Source organism: Anguilla anguilla, chromosome 6 (genome assembly GCF_013347855.1).
Source record: "Anguilla anguilla isolate fAngAng1 chromosome 6, fAngAng1.pri, whole genome shotgun sequence".
NCBI lineage: Eukaryota > Metazoa > Chordata > Actinopteri > Anguilliformes > Anguillidae > Anguilla > Anguilla anguilla.
In genome coordinates, this window is record NC_049206.1 from 47,571,784 (window position 1) to 47,593,195 (window position 21,412).

Genomic DNA, 21,412 nt, shown 5'->3' on the forward strand with positions numbered 1-21,412 from the left:
TTAAATTTTTTAAATTTTTTTTACTGGTACATGTGACAACCAACAGCCGTGTATAACCTGTCAGTACAGCACCTGTACAACAGAGCTCAACCACATGCCCTGTCATGTATTAAACACATTAAGTATATGAATTATATTCCAAGAAGGTGGACCACGTAAGAAACTAATTGCTGAGGCAAACTTAGAATGGAATGGGTGACCACATACATACAGTAGCTGTCAATATACACTATATTAGGCTATTATAAATACTTGCTGCTTTTCTGAATAGTACCTTGGAAGACAACTATTTCTTATAACAAATTAACAGCAGTCAGGAAAATAGCATTTTCTGTTGGATATTTAATTATTAATTTGTTTTTAAGTGTCCATTTAAAGTCTACAAACGGGACAATGTTAAAAGTAGTCATTCAAACCCCTCTTGTATATAGATATTATGAGGCAGTCAACTGGCTCTGTCACAATGAGGACAGTACTGTTTATGGATTAGATGATGTAATATTAAAATAAGCCCTGAACATATCCTGGCCCTAGTCTGTCTTCCACTGGAATTCTGATACATTACGTCCACGAATGAGCAGCCAATCTGAGTTTAAAGGTGTGTCATTGTCAGGTAGAACAGTTGTTGTGCAAAGCAATTTTTTAAAAAGTTGAATAATTTCCCTTTAGTGTTATATTTTCACTGTGAACTATATTTTTTAAATGCACACATCATCTTAAGTGTATGATATCCAATGGTACTGCAAACAAATATATTTAAAGATGTATATATATATTTTTTTCTTATATTTTAAGAAGTTTAAACTCTTATAAAATGTATGTGAGGAGTCCAAAGTGTCATTCAGATGAAGAGACTCAAGCTAGGTTAACAGCAGCATGTTTGAAAACTCTCCACACGTACTTCCCTCATTACAAGTGGCTGGTTACACTGTTCTGAGGTTCTGACACCCAACGGGGTGCCAGGTTTATTATAATCAATGTACAGAAAAGGTTTCTCTGTCTGCAAAAAAACCTGACATTGCAAAAGCAAAAACCAAAACAGAATGTTTCAAGGGCACTCAGAAAAACGAATAAAGAATATTGTACTATTAAGGTTAACTGGGGTCATTTGAAGTCCGAACAACATTTAACATACATTTAATAGGTAGCAACTTAAAACTGGTGACATTGTTTTCTTGTCTCATTACTAGGGCCAGAAGAAATAATTGGGCTGTTATTTTATATGTTTTCAGACCTCTATCACAGGTTAATAGAGGCCCACTTTCATTAAATTTCTTTTCAGTTTTGGCAATCATTTCATTGCCAATTTTTCTGGCTCATGAAAAGAATGACAGTACAATGGGGGTCAGTTTTATAGTACTATTCATTTACTTTATTTTGGCCAATACATTCCACATTCAGTAAGAAGACGTATCCTTCAACTTGCCTGGAGACTTTATGTCTTAAAGTCTTCCAACTATTTTCTAAACTCCATTACTGTATTGGAGCTGGTTGTAATGTCTATCTCCATCTCCACAGACCTTCAGTAATACCTGACATATTTTAAATGATCCTCTGTTTCAGAATATTAAGTTCCCCATCTGTATTTTTTTTTTTTCCAGATATACGATAGAAATACAATGGTACAGCCTCAGAGGCAACTGTATCAGCAGCAGAAATAAACGTGGGACACAGATTTATTACAGTTTAATGTTACACAAGCATTAGTAATTTTTAAAGTTTACTGCTTTTTAGTAAACTACAGTTTTAGTTTAGCCGACTAGGATGTATCTGGGTATAGTCCATTTATGTCAAAATGTCTCTCACCTATTTCCAGCCCCCTAGATGTCTAGATTCTGGCTTTTGCTCACTGTGTATAGCCATACAAAGATGTGTACATCTGGGGATTACTGTGTTACAGCCTGCAGATTTCTAAGGTTAAGTTGCAAATTATGAATATTACATTACATTACATTTATTTGGCAGACGCTTTTATCCAAAGCGACGTACAAAAAGTGCATTTCATGGTCATTGACAACTACTAAACACAGGTTCAATAAGATACAATACTTATTTTGTACAGCTATTTCTAGCCAAGAACACAGTTTAGTTCACACAGTGAACAATATTCTGACCTAACCTCTGCAAAGCCAACTAGGCAGAATAAAAAGTATGCATGCTTTGAGAATGTCCAGAAATATGTATTCCACAGGAGTAATAATTATGTAGCAACTAATTAGGGTAAGGTAGGTTGTAGACACATTTATACAAGTATAAAAAGGTAAGAGCCATGACTTTTTAATAGGCAATCAGAAGCAGTTCTCATGGTGTCAAACCTGGTGAAAAAATGACATTTGAACAATATTGCACCAGAATGCTCATGTCTTTTTATTACAGTGGTTGTGGGTGGTGAGAAAATTAATGCGTTTTCGATGTACACAATGGGGTAGGCTTCATTGTTTGCAATGGCTTGATTTTTCCACGCAACAGCCGTCACAAGCACAACAATAACAACAACAACAAAGCAAAATCATACATGAAAACTGACAATTACATGCAAGTTGATATGGGATAAGACAAAACATTGCTCAATGGCTGGATATTAATTCAAAGTTATACTAGCAGCAAAGACCTAAAGAAGCTATAAAAAGGTTGAGAATCTATTAAAACAAATTATACTTACCTTGCACTTCATATGCATTTAACAAAGCCTGGCAGAAACTATTGTCACTGTGTTCCCTCGCTTTTTAAGGCCCTTTCACCCACGCAAAAATGCTAATAGCTAGGCACTCTAGAGCAATCGTTTGTGTGGAAGGTAAAAAAAAAAAGGGGAGGGGGGATTTCTCCTCATGGCTGTCAACTCCCACTCCTATCATGGTTTTGACCTAGTTGCGGCAGTACTTTCAGCTGTTTTCGGAGATTAGCGCTCTGCTTGGGCTCATACGGGTAATGCAGACCTGCGGTGGAACGTGTTATCGGCTGCGTGTGAACATTTCGCCTGACGGGGTTCCTCTTGCAGTTTCCCTACGTTTGAGTTCCCTCTGCTGGCCGAAAAAGGTTGTGCTTCTCTCAGCAGAGCATCTTAGCGGGGAAGAGAGTTTTGCAGACAGCCTACAAAATTTGGCACAAGCAGAAAGTCACAATGACTTTGTTTGAATTTATGTCCGCAGTCTGCTTTTATGAATCTGTTTTAATTGGGTCACAAGTAGATTGTTATGAGTTGAATTAAACTTGGTTCTGCTAATGGGAAGTTTGACCTCTCAATTGCATACATAAGAATAATAGCATGCACAGTCTGTATAAATTCCAGGTGCATTTCAACATATCAGAACCCAATGAATTACACATAGTAAATACACATTATGTGTTTTATTTATACTTGTGATCTCCTTCTACAAATTACATAAATAGGTAAATCAACACTCTGAGATACATTTTTTTCTCAGTGCTAATGCACAACTACCAAGTGTAACATCCTATTTTATAATAGCCTTCGGTAAATCATTCTTGTGTTCCATAAGTCAGTTTGACAAACAACATAGCTCAGGAGGTAAGAGCGGTTGTCTGGCAGTCGGAGGGTTGCCGGTTCGATCCCCCGCCCTGGGCGTGTCAAAGTGTCCCTGAGAAAGACACCTAACCTCTAATTGTTCCCAACGAGCTGATTGGTACCTTGCATGGCAACCTTTCACCGTTGGTGTGTGTGTGTGTGTGTGTGTGTGTGTGTGTGTGTGTGTGTGTGTGTGTGTGTGTGTGTGTGTGTGTGTGTGTGTGTGTGTGTGTGTGTGTGTGTGAATGGGTGAATGAGAGGCATCAATTGTAAAGTGCTTTGGATAAAAGCGCTATATAAATGCAGTCCATTTATATAAATGCAGTGCAAAAACATGCAATAAATGGTTTCACTGTCTTACAGTCTTTCACTGTAACATTTGTACTAAATGACATTTAAGGATCAACTTATTATTATCATTATATGACAAGCAAAATCAATAGAGTGACCTCTTCTGGCCAGAGGCTGCTACTGCTCCCTCAGAAATGCCACACACGTTGTCTCCCACAGCCACCTTTTGACTATGACACTGGACCTCAGCTCACCAAACAATTTTAGGACAGGTCACATTCCAAAGAGTTCTTTTATATACCCACAAACCCTATAGAGGCCTTGAAACAACAAATCCCTGTGCTCAGTGGCTATAATACAAGACACAAAAGCAAACAAAAGTGCCAGGGAATGTTGCATTCTGTGGATTTTTAAGGGGCATTCTGAGTAGTGGCATTAAAACCAGTCGGTGACATGAACTCTGCTAAAAGCGCTCGGTGAATCAAGGCTGCTATGCCCGCGAGCAGTCGTCCTGCTGCTGAAGAACAGCCTCGCCCTGGAACTGGTCCGGTCAGCGAAGAAGTGGGCACAGCCTGGGGCCGCTAATAGCGCTAATAACAGATAACAAGGCAGAGCGCCCAAAAGCAGGAACAACACACAAAACAGCAGAGCGCGGCACAAAAAAAAAAAAAAAAAAAGAATAAAAAAAGAACGCGCATTTCAGATGCTTACGGTAGAAGGGGGGAAATGACACCGGGGCACAGAGAGGAAGCGGTGGCATGCACCTCGGCACAAAAGGAAAGAAACGGCCATTGCGGGCAGAGCAGCTGCTTGTTAGGAACCTGCTTCTGCGCACACCGCGCCTTTCATCCTCACTCTGCAGCCCAGCGATTCCCGCTCCCGGGCTCACAATGGCAGCAAGAGATCCATAATGAGCGAACGCTTAATAAACTGCGGCAGATCCCGCCACTTCTGTCTGATTTATTATCGTATAAACATCACATTCACGAACCGGGCTCATTTTACACTGGTTTTAGATAGGGGGTGGGGGAGGAGGTTTTCTCCCTATCTCTAATGTCATAACACTGACAAGGAGTGCATATAAATGTGTGGAGGGCATCTCCTCGCTTCCTGTATAGACTGCATGCATTTAATCTGTAGAGCTTATTAAGACGGGAGCCATTGCTATGCAAAGCAGCAACCCGGCTCCTGCTTTTCAGCTCGGCTCAGTGTTTGGCCAATAAGGCCGGCCCCCTCCCTCTCATTCTACATTCATAACATGAGGCATTTTGCACAATGTATCTCTCAAAGGCTGCTGAACAGAGAGCCTTAATACTCATGTAAACAACTGCACACCAATTACTTAATGAATCGGCCCCACACATAATGAGGTGCCACACAAAGGGCTATAAATGCATCTTTTTTTTTTAGCCAAAGCCTCTTCCTCTCCAGTCTCTCTCAGTAACAGTTTAAGCTTAATCAGCATATCGCCATCGCTGCTTACGAGACAAAAGCAGAGGACAATTTTGTTACAATTATTCAAGTCGAACCCAAGCTGATGCCTCTCATCAGAACAATGACAAAATAACGCAAATATATATGATTTAACAACAACAACAACAACAACAAAAAAGCCAGTCAATGCGCATGTCCTCCAGTGGTTTTGTTTAACGCTCAAGCATGTTGGTTTCCAGTTCACACACAGAATCAATAAAGTGCAGAGAGGGACAATGAACAGGCTCCTTCATTCTGGTAAGCTGCAAATTGTCACTGCCTGCATGATCTGCAGCAGCGGATAATGCTCTTGAGCTGTGTGCATTTCTGGAAATGGCATTATTGTGAACTGTCTAGATTTGTTTCCACTGTTTTAGTTACAGTGCTATCTACATGTAAAGAGTTTTTACGCTCACTTCATGTTTTCTTTATTTTCTGTCCTATACTGATGGATCCCAAGTGCCTGAACATCCTGTTTGGAAATCAAAGCTTTTAAAAATGCTATAGTATTAATTACAGAGTCAACATATGATAGACTGGAATGGATTCATGTAAGAAAGCTGATTTGTTAGTGAAGCTAAGATATGTACATTGTGATGCCCCTGCCCCTCAGCACAAAATGGCCCTTCTCACATTCAATAAAACATAAATGGTGAAATAACCAAATAATTTCAATAACAGACCTTTTAACAGACCTTTAAAATAATGCCTTTTATTGTTACACTTGACAATAATAATAGTTTTGTATGTTTTTCATTGAATGTCTTGTAACTAGTTCCATATTACCAGCCTATCCACAAAGAGAATGTCCTTTCTGCCTCTACCAGTTCCTTAAAAGAGCTGACCAATGTGAATGCATTCCTCTTACTCTTTCTTGTCAGTCAATTCTCCAGGTTGCCTTCATTCTACTGTTCATTGTTGGAAGACAAAGTATTTTATGTCCAGCCAGCAAGTTCCTATGTATTGCAAGTTCTGCACAAAGTTGGGAGATATTCCAGAAAACTATGCCTTGTGGTGGCAACATGTCAAGGAAAACGCATTCTTAAATGCACGGCTTTCCTTTTGCGTTGGCTTGTCTGTAGTATGTTGTGCATGGAAGTATGCGCAATGTGCAATTTTTTATATAAAATCATGTTTTATACATTTTTTTCTGGCACTGAGATCTGGTTCCTGGACCTAACCCATATTCTCCAAAATCTGAGATTTGTGAGACTTCTGGTGACCAGAGAGAAATATGCCCACTTTTAACCCGAGCGGGCTTAAGTTTCCGTAAGATCATCGTAATGACATGAACATGCTATTTAGCTCACAACAGTGACAAGTTTGCAGGGCCTGGCTCTCATTTGCTTTCACTCAGATAATCCCCATCGTGACTGGGAACAGTTTTCTGGAGTTGGACTTTGCGGCCGCAACGAGCTGCTTTGTTGCTATGCGACCCGGGGCGCCTGTACGCGAGGCGCTCGGTCCGAAATCGGACGGAAAACTGTAATAGATCGTTTTACATTCCGCGGATTCTGGCGGGAGCCGGTACCCCCCCGGCGCTTTGAGGATTTCTTCAAGCTGGGCCACATTCAGCTCATCAATGCTTTCGCACACTGTTCTGCAGAGATAATGAGCGCCGATGGAAGTTCCTTTACGGCACTCAGAGCCCTGACAATTAAAAGCATGGCATTATCAGTTATGGCCACGGTCTGACCAGCCGAAAACGCGCACTGCTTCTCAGGGATAATTAGAGGGGCAGTGCGGCTCCTCCTCAGGTGGGGTTTGACCCCGAGTTCACTCCGATCATCCCCCATTCAAAGGATCCCTTTATCCCGCGTCTGTGGGACGACAACGCAAATGCCATCCCACGCAAACAGCGACTGCTCAGCGCCAGTGTTTGAACGGCCATTTTGGCTTTGATGGGAGTCGTTTCCAAAGGCTTCCCTGTCGCCTGTCTCCCCTCGCCTCTTTGTAGTCTTGTGAAAAAGAGAGTATGTGTACACGAACAAAATCATTGTTCGGGGTGCTGCAACTACATTGGCATGGGCCCCTTATGGGAATTTTTTTCGCCATCTAGAGGTAAAATGGATTCACTAAAATTACTTTGGGGAAGCTGCACTCTGAGTGATAGCAAGCGAGATAGCGATTGAAATAATAATTGGAGAGCGAGTCAATGACTGAGTGATAGCTCCACATCTAGGGTGACCTAACTGCCACAGAAGATTGCCAAAGAAAAGTGTGGGCAAGTGAAAATAGAGAGAGAGAGAGAGAGAGAGAGAGAGAGATGCTATCACTGTAAATTGCAGCATCGTTAGTACAGCTCTGATGTCATAATCTCACTTTTCAATATATTTGATATAAAACTTTGTTGGATAACTTGTTCTGCATTATTACTATAAGGGGAGATTTTCTCTGTCTAACAACATAAGCACAATAACACAACTGTTGATGAGGAATTCAACTCATAATAAGCCCAGTGGCTGCCATGATGTAGACTAGACTGTTCTGCTGTTTTTAATACCCATATAATATTAATATTTTTAATATCACATACTATTAATATTAATTAATCTGTTTTGGTGTTTAATGGTCTTCTTAAAAACATTACACACAATACACACAAAATAAATATGAGCAATTATGACAATAATGGTTCAGCTATTTCTTTTGAAATAAAGTATTTCTTTAGCTAGACCCCTCACAAACCATGCTTCCACAGATAATCACACACTGTGCTAAGTATGAGAAGCAAAGGGGAAATTAAAAGCTATTTGGCATAGTGTGAATTCAGTGCTTACTCATGGGTCAAAGGGTGGCTGTGGTCAAGGTCACTGTGGCTAGTGATCTGATAACTGGAATGTACTACATACCTCTCCGAAGACAAAGGGGAAATCAGCACAGATGTGAATGTAGCACACACACACACACACAAAAAAACGGTTGTTAGTAAATCATCAATGTAATTCTGTTCCATTACCCAACTGATCTATAGCTAAAAGAGAGTAATTACATTGTAACAGAGGAAGTAATGTCAGGACCATAGATTCTTTTTTTCAGCATTTAGACCTTTCTTTAGAGTTACATAAACAGTTACATTTCTTCTCAGAAGTATTTTGCTGAATGAAAGCTCAGCATTAACTGTGAAAGGTTATTTGATATACTAAAAAGAAAAAAGCAGAAAATCAGCTTTGTCTGTACTGGAAGTCACAGCATGTATTACTGCTGTGCTTTGTCTGCTGATAAGTGAAATTTAATTTAACTGAATTTTAATAGCAAGTAATAAAACTAACACTTCTGCAACTTTGAATCGAATAAATGAATAATAGCATCACAGTGATAACACTCAGTGCCTTGCCTATCTACTTAAGAGCTACTCTGCAGTACTCCAGTTAGCAAGCACATCTTCTTAGAGCAGATATTCTGTTTACATGGTCAAAGGAACCTTCTCTACATGGCAGAGCATACTTGCCTCACACTGGCTAGCCTCTTAAAAATTTTGTCTGTACCTACTGAGATCCCTGTCCACTGAAGTACAATTAGAGCTGTGCCACCTGGACAAGATCTGAGTGGCAGCATCCGTTCACATCCCACACAGAAGATCTGATTTCTATCCCCCAAAATGAAAAAGGAATGGCATATGGTGAAGACCATGCATATCTGGAGCAACTTAATAGCTGGACATCTCCACTTACCATTTGTATATACTGTATACGTTTGCTGATATGTTCGTTTCAGGGGATTTTTGCCTTCAGTCTTGTCTTCTGCAAGTGAAACACATGTTCAATTGGATTCGGGTCAGGTGATTGATTTGGCCAGTCTAGAACATTGCACATTTTGGCCCCGAAAACGTCATTGTTGCTTTAGCAGTGTGCTTGGGGTCATTGTCCCGTTGCAGGGTGAAGTGCTGTCTAATGTGTTTTGAGGCATTTAGTAGGATCCGAGAAGATGTTTCTGTACACTTCAGAATTCAACTTGCTGCTTCCATCAGCAATCACATTATCAATACAGACAAGTGAACCAGTTCTAGTGGCAGCCATAAATGGCCCAGCCATAGCATTACTTCCACCGTGTTTCAAAGATGAAGGGGGTGCTTTTGATCATGAGTTGTTCCTTTCTTTCTCCAAACTTTCCTCTTTCCATCAGGAGTTGAATACAAGTTAATACTTTACTCGTCTGTCCATAAGAGGTTGTACCAGAATGCTACAGTTTTTTAATGGCACTATGCTTTTTAGGAAACTGTAACCTGGCCATTCAGCCCCTTGGGCTCACCCAAGATTTAAAACTGGGTGTGTGGGGGGTCTATGTATTAATCTTTTTTCATAGCCCTGAAACTTGAGTAGACCCTCAAGAGATGGCCTTTTTTTCCTGGGGGGTGGGGGCGTGGGGGGAGGTGTTCACAGTAACCAAGGTATATCCTGAAGCCCTTACCATAAACATGAGCTAAATTAACCCCATAAAATCGTTTATGATGAAATCATTTATGATCACCCATAATAAACTGGAAGGTGAAAGGTCAGTTAAGAAGTCCTTATTTACGTATTTGTTTTGCAGGTTGCTTCCTAGTAACAGCCTGATTAATCTGCCAGCTGGAATTATATCCATGACAGCCTCTAGTGCACAATCCATTTGCTATCCAGGCCCTCTTCAGCACAACTCAAGTAGTATGGCAGAAGCACTTCCTTTCCCTCTTCCTTTCAGCCTGGGCCACACAACAATCCTCATCTTTCCCTCCTTCCTATATATTTCTCAAAAAGGATGTTCTAAAGAGAAGATTTAAAAAGAGAAAGGTGAACTTGTTTCCTAGATGCCACTGCCACAGTGTCCTGCATTTTGCTCTTCTGTCACTGTCCGCCATTCTGGTGCTCTGTCCTCTGAGCCGCTCTATCTTTGGAGAAGCACAGAACCGTGTGCCAACGTGACTGGACACGAAATCTCCCAGTGAATAAATCACCAGCACTGCATAATGCAGTGTTTTGCTCAGTATTCAAAATAGTGATGATAACAACAACGTTATGTGTCTGCCAGTGTAGGACAGCATGCAAATGGATAAAATGGAGAAACAACATCCTCAAAAATGAATACTAGTTAATATCTGTAAATTCTGAATAGGCTTGCATAGAACCAATGTAGGACCAACTGGGAAGTAGAATTTCTTTATGGAAACATACATAATTTACACATAAAGGACTAGATGAAGAACTATATTTTGTTTCCCAGCTTTTATAAGCAAATAGTGATTGTGCCAATTAAAAATTTGAACCTATTCATTAAAAGGTGCCCCATTTTGAAAAAGGGTGATTTGGTTGAGAAGACACTAGAATAATGTATAAATTCTTTATTTCTTATTTCAGTTCCCATATTATTTGGCAAATCTGGATTCATGAAATCCCATGAAGCTTTCAGATTTATTGCGAATAAATTATGGATTTGGAAAAATCTTGTGTTAAATTAATGGTCAGTTTAATTACACATGTATCAGTCCATTCTAGAACAAACGTGATATGCGAATGGAAAAAAATGAGAAAAGCCTGCAGTTGCAGAAGAGCTGGTCATTTAGAGACGGATAGTAATAGTCTGCTAATGCAGGCAATTTTCCACTTTTCCCAAATTATAGCTCAGCCCCGGGGTCACAACATGAATTTATTTTAAGAATATAATTAAATTACATACTACTATATAGTGTATTTTATAATTACCACGACACATGTTTGTTCGCAGACATTTAAAAGATGATGGAGCACAGAGGTACAGTTCTATAATTACAATCCCATTACGCAGTCCGGCGATGTCAACAGCCCACATTGTTTTTAATCTCTGTTCGGCTCCGAAAAATAGCAAAGAGAGACAGGAGATGATCTTTCTGCAGCCGCAACTGACAAATGCGCTCGAAAGCTCGGTCTCAGATCATTTCTGAAAGGGCTGGGGAACATCCTGGCTCTTTCAGAGCCGGCTAGCCCAGGTCACGCAGCAAGGCATTATAATTAAAAAAAATTAATGGCCTTGTTATTTCTCCTGGCGAGTTGAATGGGGAGGGCTATTCAAATGCTAACCTTGGCCTCCCGCAACAGAACGCTTACAGTGAAGCAGCCCGGACTGGATTCAATGAGATTTACATCAAAGCTTAGTTTCTCCCATATGGTCTGTGCCACGCCAACAATGGCGAGTTCAGCTTTCTCTAGGAAGAGTTTGCTAAAGGTCACATCTTCACAGCTGAATAGGCAAGGCTTTCGAACAGACATAAAAGTAACGTCCTTGTACGCCTGGAAGCCTCTCTTGTTTCAGATCTTTTATTTCCAGTTTAAATTTTAAGGTTGTCTAGCCTTTAATTAAACACGCAAATAAATAAATGTATGGATATGTCTAGTCCTCAACCACTCAAAAAAAAAAAAAAAAAAAATCCTCAAAAGCTATTATGACAGCCGTATGTCAACAAAGATAGTTGAGACCTCCCCACCTCATACCAAGTTATTCATGATTGCTCACAAATCTTTTACAATAAAAATATGATTTCTAAAACTCAACATCAAATACTCAAATACTAAAATTAAAAATGCTATGGCCAATATAATATTACTAAAAAGATCCCTGAAGAAAGTCAAACAAGATCAAACAAACTGCAATTGTTTTAATAGGCTGGCATACTGTGGACATTAGAAAATTTAGCACAATACTTACATTGCTGCATCATCTGAATTAAATTCCATTTGAACTCAGAAAGTTGGTCCTCTTGGTATGAACAGAAACCCAGAACACATAGGGGCATTCCGTTTCACCCTCTGCAAAACAAATTAAATTATCAAGAAATAATTTGCTAAATGGTATCTGAGAATTGGGACTATTTTTCCAACTAGCTTACTATTCTGGACAATTAGCATTGTCTGCCCAAGGGTACAATGCAATGAGTATTGCACTTGTCTTGACATGATTCAGAGCATTTTCCAATTTTTAGGATATTTTTTTGGTCAATTTTTCAACAAAGGTAAAGGTGATCACTTATTTATATTACACTACACAATTCCAATAAAGGGATTTCCCACTTGGAACTGCTGGTCAGTGCACACATACAGTAATGACTTAAGACTTACAGGGTTCTAGCTGCCATTTCTACTGTTCTGAGAATGTCCTAAAAACTGCAATTGCTTTCAGATAAAGTTTTTTTTAAAACATCATACACATGTAAAGGATGATAAATACAGTATTTATTTGTACTTAACTCATTTTTGACAAAAAATGTTCCTTAGAACCCTGTAATTCTCACGTCACAAAATGTGCACCTGAGGCTTCAGACAGCATTGAACACGTGTGAAACCAAAGGAGAACCCTTGTTTCATGTCTTTTGCCTTGTTTCATACCTGATGTAGTGCATTAGATGTGAAAAAATATCAGAACATGCTGAGGTGTTCCAAATTTGCAGCCTATTTGGAACACCTCTGAGTGACTTGGATATTCCCAACCTTTGTGACATTCGAGAGACTGGGGGGGGGGGGGGGTGAAGAGCACAACTTTAGAACATCACTGGTCTCATAGTATCTTTTATACAATATATTTGGATTTCTGAATGAGAGAGAGCATTGAATAATAGTGACTGAGAGGATGAATAAAATGGGGGGGGGGGGGGGGGGTATATAGTTTTTAATGAATCACTTTGACTTCTCCACTGCACACAGTATACGACTCTAGACAATACCAACTTAACCCTGTAAGACCCAGTGTTGCGAAAATGCAACACATTTTTTCAGGCATTCTAGAGACACCATTTTTTCCATTCAGTTCACCATTCAGTTTAGAACAACATACAGGAAAACCTTTTTTTACTGTTACTCAGAAGTACGAGGCTAAGTAAGTGTGAGGGTTTGATTTCTGAAATTTCACGAAGATACACTTTCTATGAAGTGACAACCACCACACTTTGCTTACTTGTATCAGATTAGCGATATTAGAACTGTGATCTTCTTAGCTTGGTTTCTTTTTTTACTTTTAAATAACCATATTATTATCGTGTCAGGATTAAGTCTGACATACAGGAGCTGGCTTACAGATATTTTTTTAAAATAAGAAATTCCATATACTCCGCTCTGATTTAAGACTAAAGTGTGCTTGTAATTAATTAAAGCACACAACAGTTTAGAACTGAAGGCTGAAAATTATTAAATATTATAAAAGCATTAACTCAAGGACATCCTCCAGATCTTGACAGTGTCACATTTAAAAAACAGTCTTCTTCTAAATCCGTTCTTCCCTCACAATGGTTCCTATGTGTTAGATGTGCAAAAATATCTGCTCAAACTCCACTTACCTAAAGTAGTCCACAGTGATCCATATTTGTGCGGTTTGTGATTTTAAAAGCATTACTTTTTTCTGCTCAGGTAAGTCATGTAAAAATAAACCCCTTTACAAAGTGTTTAAGGAACCACTTTCTTCAAGGTTTCAATTTTTGATTTGCAGTAGCAGTACTTTATTTGTGTAAATACCTGATTCATGTCTGGACGGCGTGGAACCAGGGAGTTGGCCTCTCTGTTCCTGTGCCAAACATAATAACAAAAACCACGGCTTTCTGTTTCGTTTCAGATAAGAGTCTTCAGTGCCTCACAGCGAGCCCTTGCGATGGACTGGACAGCCAGTCCAGCGGATCAACAGAGCAGGTAAAAGGTGGGGAAGCTAATTTCTTGGCTGAGTGATCCCATCAGTCGCAGCAAGGCAGAAGTAGAAAGTGTTTGGCCAAAGGAGCGCTGATTGATTCTTCAATCCCAGGCCCAGGCACGCCACGCGCCGCTCTTCCAAGGAACGCATTAAATATGAAAATCGTATCCCGTTATCATCTTCTCGCAGCTTTCGGTCGTGGGTTAAGCTTCCCTTAACGAATGCCACTGACTAAAGGACGCGTAAGCTGCCTGTATCAATGTGTGTACATAATGGAGAGATGCTACTATTTTGCCCTTTACAAAATCAGCAAGCCGGGGAAAGTAAGTGAGTTACTATGCAACGTCTAAGCCATTTCATGTGTAGGAATAAACAGGATGATGTTGAACTTCAGAATTTGCACGCAGCACCTGGATTAGATTTCCTAATTTGGCATAAATACGTAGCGAAATGGGCGCACCCTATTTCAGATCACACCAAATGGTGTTTACTATAGCAGTTTGTAAAACAACACGGTCCTTGTTTCTATTGAGCAAACAATATTGAGCATCCTATAGACACACACTGCAGAATTCCAACAGAAATAACAACATTTCACAATTAAAGCATCAAGGGCTTGGAATAATGAAACAAGAACGCATACTTCCTACCTGTTGTCCGCCTAAGATTGAGATCACTGTGTAACTCATTAAATCATAATCACCAATTTCTCATAGAATATAATGAAAGTCACTAACATCTAGATAAACCACATTGCGATTGTGAGAACAACAGGAGATCTCACTCAATGAAATTAGGTGTTTTATATAATCATGTCTATTGAACACAGTAATCATACGCATGAAGAAACGCCAGCCAATTCTATAAATCATATTTAAAACAGATTTAGCATTTCATAAGGAACAAGTTTCATAAATTGCATTGGAATGGCAGTTGGACATGTGTTTATATTTTGCTGGATATGGCATCATTTGCGCTATATAGTGCTGTAGGCTACACAACAGGTCAAATACATGGTATGTACAGACTTTTCACCAACTTTTCTATAAAAAAACATATTGGCTGGATTGTGACCACATCACACGTATTCTGTGGTTGTGGGACAGAGATTAAGCCAAAATCACCTCCTTCTACTCGCCCCGCCCCCTCCCCTCATCCAAGTCAAGCCTTCATCCCCAGACCCAAGGTTATACCTTCCCTCCACTTGAGCAAGTTGGCCCCCCCACCCAAAAACCATCCCCCCTCTCGTCAGAGGTTTCCACCCACCCAATAGGATGGACCAACCATGGCTCGTTACAGTCTTATTCACAGCATTTCTTGCAGTCCTCATTGTGTCAGTGAGCTCTCTCTCTCTCTCTCTCTCTCTCTATCATAAAGTTTAAAGTAATTTCAATGCTCTATAGTTGTAGGATCAAAATGACAGAACATTCTCAGCGTATGTGATGCCCAAAAAATGACTCAACTGAGTTAAAGAAATGATTGGTCATCAAAACAAAATTTCCTTTAGTGTTACATACCTTCTATTTTTAATTATGTTGGCTTGACAAAGAAATAGGGCTGCATTTTTTGAAAATTCATCAAAAAATAATAGGATCATCATTACACATACAACATACATCTTCTGATAGTATGTGACCCCAAAATTCCATGTCAACACTTGCAGTGGTAGAGAAACTGACTTGAACTTCCAGGAACCCAGAGTCAGATCACATTTTGTACCCCTGTTGGTACTGACATCTCATTAACATTGTAATACATGGATTCATGAAGTTGCACACAACATGCATAAGACTGTTCAAATAGTGATGTTTAGCCTCAAAACACATTCACCAACATTGTCGGAGTGGTCCCAAAAGCCTCACACAGTATGGGTAAGTGCTGCTTGGGCATGAGTGTTTTGGGGATATATTTCTCTGAATGATTGGAGGTGGTGTATTTTCTGTTGCAGACGTATTACATGACCTTCAGCGAGTTTGTGTGCAAAAGCCATTTCTGTGATATCTTTCAACCTAACAACAAAGGAAGTAAACAACAAACATTTTGAATTTAGTTTCAGACTGTGTGGAAAATTATCTGGTATTGCGACTGGTTTATCCAGTTTTTCAGGTGGACCATATCACCAGGTAGCTATCTTCCTATTCTGGTCTGAAAGTGTAAAGAAACCCTTCCACTGTAGGGATTTTGGCACCTGTGCCATTTCATAAAGTATAAAGTATAACACCCTCAAATAAATTGTGCATAATATCTGGAGGTAAACCATTAACCACATGGAAGCTACCAGAGTTACTGAGGAATTCTTTTACACACATTCTTGATTGAGAGGGATTTTGTGGGATGGGAAAGCAGGAACCTGTCGGTTTAAAGAACAGCTAGGGCTGCATTTATCACCTCAGCTATACTATGAAAGCCACATCTTTGAACATTGTGTGGCTTGCACATGGCAAGGAGTTGGACCACAGGCTTTTTGGACTTGCCTTCATGGTGAAGATTTCCCAAAATATAGTTGAAGGCAAACATTTTATTTGCTCTTTTGTGCAGCTCCAATTCATCCAAATATGCAATTATATGAATGGAATGTTCAAACTTCAAAAATGCTGGGTCATCTTGAAATATCTGCCCATCTTGCAAGCTAGAGAGGATTACTTTCATTCTTTGAGGTAGATCGAAAACTTTTTTTTGTGTCTCAAGGATGGGAACATATAAAGATGCTCTTGGTTCACCCTCATAACGCACATAATGAGTACTGAATCGGTTTAACGAACAGGAAATGAGTTTCATATTTGTTTCTTTTCCACTGTGTGGTAAGCTCTGTCAAGCTTTGCTGTAAAACATTATGATGCGATGATTCACAAATGTCCCCTGAAACTGTATTGTCAGTTTATGTTTTTCGCAAACTTTTTTTAATTTTTTACTTCATTCAGTGAGTGTCAATCAGACATGACAGTCGCAGTGGTGCTGACCCCTGTAATTGTTTTGATTGTGCTTGAAGGAATCATATTTTGCAACTTCAAAAAACCACTAAGGTTCTTGTTATATCATCCTACAGACACTCTGCATAATTGTCATTACCCTCAATTGCACCACAGTCTAAACGATTAGCAGTACTTGCATTTTGCAGATCTTTTGTTATCTCCCGCAACCCTGAGCAGGAATAAGAGAGTATAGATAAGGCATATTGTGTTTTGCAATATACAGAGCAGCTATATACAGTAAGCCATGCAGATAGAATATTGTAGCCCGAAGATAATCATCGCATCTTTGCCTTTAGAGGGGAATGAAGAGAAAAATATTTTCCCTAAAGAGAAAACGACAACTACGCTACGAAATACAGAAAGGCGTTTGTGATTTACCACTGTGAATTTGAAACAGCACACCAATTAAAATAAACGAGGATGCTGATTCAAATGAAATCCAGTAGTTAACCTAATTTCATGGTTTTAAATATTGGGTGTTTATTAAAAGTAGGTTATTGGACAATCAAAACTGGTTGTGGCCAAAAACCAGAACTTATGTAACAAGTTTCAGCTGACCTCTAAATGCTGCCAAATCTATAAGGGAACCAACTGGGAGATGAAGATGATGTTATCAGCTACAGATGTGTGCCAAGTCACTCAGATTTTTTTAAATTGAACTTTTTCCAATCATTCAATAAGTCATGTTATTTCTTTATTTAGTTTGTAACAGAGGAATGAATAGGCCTACATATACCAATTAGTGGCAAGACATCAATTAGTAATTAAGATAATTCATGAACAGATAAGAAGTAAGTAATTACAATTTAGCAGCCACTCCATTTATACAGCTGGATACACTGAAGCATTTCAGGTTAAGTAGGCTTACCTTGCTCCCCACCTGGGAATTAAACCTTCAACTTCTCAGTTACAAACCCAATATCCTAACCACTAGCCTATATTATAACCTACCATGCTGCTACCTCAACAATTTTAATTACATACTTGTTTATTCATTTAACGATTTTATTTGATGATGCAGCCTGACCAGAATAAGCCGGTTAGTTAATTGATGGATGTGATCATATCTTCGTTGATTATCCTATTTTTTGCACATCTCACTATCACACAAACACATGTCAACAGGGGTCTTCCTGGGACATCCCTTTTCAGGTGTTTAAAAATTTCCAATGCATCCAAACACCCCAAATTGAATTTCAAAGCAAACACCCGCTTAACACCATTTCTCACTCAACAGTGTCCAGATCTGGTGTTTCAAGATCCATAAGTGGTGTGTTGAAGCCTTTTTCCTTTGACGGTGTATGCATAAAGACAACACTGTGCACCATCTAAGGAATAGTTTGTTACGAGTTTGTGGCCCCCCAATATTGGAACAGAAAAACACAAGCTATAGCTAAAAAATGGTTACACTAAAGAAGGGGTGAGTCCAAACCTAAATGTAAATGTGATGCAAGTGATTAGTGAAAGGATAACAAAAAGTGGGTTGCTGGGTGGCTGTTCTTGTTAAGGCACTGTTCCAATCCATGGACTGGTTTCAAATCTGGACTGTACCCATGCCGACTTTGGGGTTGGTCAGAAAACAACCTACTCAAATTAAAAAAAGGACAGATGAGGCCACAAACCAAGGTATTTCCAATTTTCAGACGCTCATCTGTGGCTCCAAGTTGAAAGGGGTTATTGTACTTTCCACTGTCCTTCCCGCAAACAAACATATAACTTCCCAAATCCTCCTTCCCCCCCAGCACACTCATCAAATCCTTTACTCATTCATGTTACTATAAAACGTAATATACATCATTGGGGTACTTGTGCAAGTTTAGCCTATATAAGGCATTCAAATTGTAAAGACTTACACAGCATTTTGCATAGTATCCACTTGTAAAGCTGGATGTATACTAAAGCAATGCAGGCTAAGAACCTCGCTCAAGGATACAACAGCAGTGTCTTACCAGGGAAGCGAACCTGCAACCGATGTTTGGAATAGCCCAGCAAGCAGATGTACATACTAAATAACTTGTGAAACAAGGCGTTTTTTGACCACAGGATCCTTTAACAAATTTAAGAATGCTTTGCCATCCATTTTGAAAGTAGTCACTTTATAATAGCTTTAAGTTACCATGAAGCTAACCTAAGAAATGTTTTAATTTGTGGCACTACACTGAGAGGAGGGGAACACATGGGGCATGCATAAATAGACTTTATTCAATGTACAATGCCTTCTTGTAGGCTCAGCATTGAGATGTTCAACATAACAAAAGGGTCTCCAGTGCTACTCCAGCGCTAAGCTAAATAAAGAAGGGGAAACAGGAATGGCACACAATCCGCTGTATTTCAGAGTCCACTCTGCATTGACATGCATGTGTTTTCTCTCTGTGCTCCCTTGACCCTAAGTAAACAGCCTTTCATTGGATAGCATCTGTTTCAGGGATCTAGAAGGCTGCTGTTAGCAGCAAATGCTGGGCTCAGTTGGGTGCTATGGCTGTGACTACAGTAGCTCTTAGCCTTTTCTAGTTACTTTTTCAGGGACATATAGGCCTGTTTTTAAATGTGACTCTATGTGTTCCAGGAAGGAGGGGGAGGGGATACTCGAATTAATCCACATCCTAGGGAAGACATTTGTAGTAGCAGGACTCATTAGAACTTTACAGTCAGACAAAGTCTGTCTTAATAACTAATTACATTCATTTAAAATCCTTTTCCAAATATTAACAATGTGCCCCTCATGCTTTTGACAAACATTTATTCTTTAATCTTACTGTTGTTTAATTAAGTTTTACAATGGGAATTTTTTTAGACTAAACAAATGTCTGACTTTAAATCAACTGTTTAGAATTGTACAGAAAAAGTAGCCATTTAAACATAGAAAAATGCTATTCTCAACCACAACCATAAAATGATTTCATTTTGTTTAGAAAACTATTTTCAGGAATCTGTGGAATAAGTAAAATGCATAAATATATTAGAGTCTGAGAACTTTAGTTTAGTAATTGCTCAATGGCACACTATTCCTCCATTTTCTCCACCCTCAGTTTCAAGCTAATGCTTGAGTACTGACATAAAGCACACTTTAAAAAATTCCTTCATCTGCCATCATATACATGTTAAAACTGATATTTTTGACTGCGTGTGGAGTAAGGTTGGAGGGAGTTTTCTGTTCGCAGCTGAATATTGCACTAACGAAGCGATTTCCCCTGCCTCCCCGCCCCATCAAAACACTCTTTAGCAGCTGAACTGTTGAGCCGTGCTCTCCTTTTCACATGCTAATTACCACGCTCACTATTCCTCTGTGGGGCTGTTTGCTGTGGACCACGTCCCCTTGTTTCTGCCTCGGCCAAGTTTAATTGCCATTTTATTGGAGATGCTGTCTTTGCGTGTACAGTGGAGAGCGGAGAGAGAGAGAGAGAGAGAGAGAGAGAGAGAGAGGCTGATACATGTTTGCTATATGGCTAATAAATATGTATATTTTATTGTGCATCTATGTTTGCATTCAGAAACAGAACAAGTTTTGTATGAAACTTACAAGAATCCAGAGTCCAGAATCCAGATCAGACACTTCTGTTGCTTTAGGTAGTGTCTCCATTATGACACAGTGTAATTTTGAATGGAGCACGTCCCAGTGTTTACATGGTATTGGTGTTCGCGAGAAAGATGATTAGAAAAAGATTTTCAACAGTATATGATGCCAGAATGCATATGTACAAATACAATGCTATTTAACAGTCTGATTACATTTTCTTTATTTTATCTGTCCCTCTATAACACGGTATGACCAGAAAATGCGCTAATTACAACATGATATCTCCTAGATATCAGTCTGCCATTTTGCTTCACTGGGCCAGCCACCCCCACTGTCAGTGTTACAGCAACACAGCAGAGTCAAAGAGGCATGTTTTAGATGACGAAGATGGAAAGTTACATAACAGACATGGCTTTTTAAACACACCGTGGAGGCTACATAAAATATCTTAAGATTCAATTAGAGTGTTGGTTCCTTTTAACAACTGGGACCATTCTAACACATCTGATCTAAGCATTCTTCCAGAAAAGCAGTCATGGCGATTTTTAATGTAAACGAAGGTCACACAGTATCATCTGCAAGACAGAGCTCCAGAGTTGTTTTGAACTACTTTGCGCTTTTTTCACAGCCGTTTCCTGAACACGTACAAAATGTTCCTTTGTTCTGCACTCTCTTTAGAATATGTCTGACATCCTTTAGATACAGTAGGCCAGGTAATTGATGTTGCTTTAACAGAGGTCAGAATTTGCATGAGAATTAAGAGCAGTAAATTAATTTAATATTCTGCGCACACCTCCAATTATTCCTTCGAACCTTTGTTCTCAGGCTCAGAAGATCCAGGGTTCAGCTGTTCCATGCAGCTGAACATCTGTTCTCCTAATAATTGTATAAACTGCTTACACAAATTATTGGATGATAAACCCACTCTGGACTGAAGCTTTGGATCATTTGGTAGAATTTTTTTGTACAACTAGGTTTTTATTTCCCTTTTGTTGCTATCTTTGCAGACCT